This window comes from Ornithodoros turicata, chromosome 2 (assembly GCF_037126465.1).
Source record: "Ornithodoros turicata isolate Travis chromosome 2, ASM3712646v1, whole genome shotgun sequence".
NCBI lineage: Eukaryota > Metazoa > Arthropoda > Arachnida > Ixodida > Argasidae > Ornithodoros > Ornithodoros turicata.
In genome coordinates this window covers 8769333-8771691 of record NC_088202.1, presented here as the reverse complement: position 1 = coordinate 8771691, position 2359 = coordinate 8769333, and the positions used below count along the sequence as shown (strand labels likewise).

The window sequence follows — 2359 nt, the reverse complement described above, 5'->3', positions numbered from 1 at the left end:
AAAAGACCAAGCAGTGCGAAGCTCTTGGCTGACAGTGGTGCCTGCTAATTTCCACTGCAAGGATTTCGTCAACGAATGTTATCATAGGTTACGCGCGACTCCAGAGGCAATTTGGAATAGCGGCAAGAAATCGTCGGATGAAAATCTGAGGTGCCCGACGCACAACATTTTGAACGTGCCACGGAGGATCAAGGCAAAAAACGAGAGCAAAAAAGGTAAGTCGAGGTTCAGATACAAAAAATAGCAAGCCTAATGAATCGATTGTGCAGCTGTCCTACTGCGCTTACTCTGATATAACCACGATTAACAACACAATAGTACTATTGATAATCTAACTTCTGAATTATCACAGGTGCACGCTGAAGGCGGAAATGAAGCATGGTCTGGCTTGCATCCGGTCATGAAGAAATTGCTGACACGTTAGTTGCAGTCCACCTCCACCAACAGGTATGACAATGTGATGTTATAATTTGAGTATTCATCTATGTTCAACTTTTCATGTGCACTCGCATGCAGACATCTTGACACCACTTTTAAATCTGCCCTCAAAGTTACAACCTGTGCTTTCAGGGTGGAAAACAAAGGTCGCCATTCCGATTAGCTGCTATCTCCCAGTTCAAGCACTTTTGCTGTCTGGACACTGGTTCCTGTGGATGGGCTGTTACAAGCTTCACTGTCTGATATAGAAGGTACGTTACATTAGTTCAGTTAATTTGTCTTTTGCACATTTTCGTTACTGTTAGTTGGATTACTGTTGGACATACAATCCTTTGACACACAGAAGCTGATGTCGCCTCTGATAGCGTTTTAGAATTTTCAGTGTCATCAACGTCCATTGAGGAAGGTGCCTTTTACTATATGTGAACCTTTAATTGAAGAATAGCCCAGAATTCATGTTAACATTGTCTACTCTTATTAATTCACTGTCTGTGTTCTGAGAGCTTAGAAAAATCGAAACTATTTATTTGTCACAACTTCACACTGGATGTGGTACTGGCTTGACATGTAAGCTAAAATACCTGGATTCTACAATAATTGTGTTGAACTTGGTGCATTACCGTGGGCAATGCCACATTCACTACATTTTTAGTGGGTCTGGTGCACAAATAATGTGTGCATACTGCATACATACATACTGTTTGATAGGCAAAAATACCTGAGCAGTGCTGTGTAGTCTTTTTACCCAAAGTCCATACTCTTACTGCAAAGTCACAGTACGTAGAACAGCAATGTGCAGGTATGCTGCGATAGAGATTCACAACAGAAAGAAGACTGTTGAGAGCATCTAAATTTTAATGGGACGAGACTTTCGTGCACAAGGCTGCTCTTGTTAATGTCTAGCATGAAGTTACAAACTCCCAGAATATATAAAACATGTTGTAATGTAGAGAGCGAGGGTTGCTACAGACATAAAAATAATTACACAATCATATATAATAAAATAAAAAGGGGGTACAATTACCCCCTCAACTCAACTCGACAACTCAATAACTCTACTTATTCTCTACCTTACAACATGTCATATATTCTGGAATTTTGTAACTTGATGTTAGACCTCAAGAAGTACAGCCTTCTGTGCGAAAGTCTTCTTTCTGTTGTGCACAATCATTATAGAGTAAATACGACTATCCGTTTCTTGTCATTAAATGCTTTTTCTTTCTTTTTTTCTGCAGTGATGAGCATCCATAAGGACACATGGCAGAAAGGGAGTCTCTTTGAGATGACAAACCCTCATCACCTCATGAGGATACAATGGTTGACGAATGGTTCTCAAGTACATCGAAACTTCAACAAATAATTCATGAAAAAGCCAGTCAGTGCTAGCACCAGGAATTGAACGTGGACCGTCCTGCTACCAGTCAGAGATGTTACATTTCAGGCGCTCATTGACTTTTGTTGACTTTGTCCCAAGGTGGAGCTCGCCACAGCTCATTTGTCTATCTGTTAATGTTGTGGCGTGTGTTGCGTTTTTCTCTTTGTGTGTTCCAGACTCAGAACGGTTAATTTGGATCAGGTCAGGTACGTTTCATTTAGACATGGCAAACATAAAGTGGTGTTTCTCAACACAACTTAGCAGTGGCCTTCATGCATTACTGCCACGGACATTAAGCGTGAATGGAAGGCTGCACATTATGCATGATATAAAACCCCAAGACTAGGAACACGAAGGGACAAACACAAACACGTCCCTTTGTGTTCCCTAGTCTCGGGGTTTTACATATATGCATCATCTTCACCAGCTCACTTGCTTCCTAGCCATTTTTTCTGCACATAATGTTCACTCTACTTCGATCTTGTGCTATGTAATCTTGTTCAAGTTCTGTCAAACGACGTGTAATGCTATAAAAAAATTCAGTAC

The 2359-nt window shown here is 40.7% G+C and overlaps 1 long non-coding RNA gene across 1 annotated transcript; it reads left to right on the top strand.

Annotated features, from left to right (window-relative positions):
* The first annotated feature begins 397 nt into the window (after window positions 1-397).
* LOC135383073 (uncharacterized) lies at window positions 398-1889 on the top strand. Its single transcript, XR_010419651.1, has 3 exons — window positions 398-447; window positions 571-689; window positions 1674-1889. It is a non-coding gene; the product is annotated as an uncharacterized LOC135383073 (long non-coding RNA).
* Window positions 1890-2359: the final 470 nt, after the last annotated feature.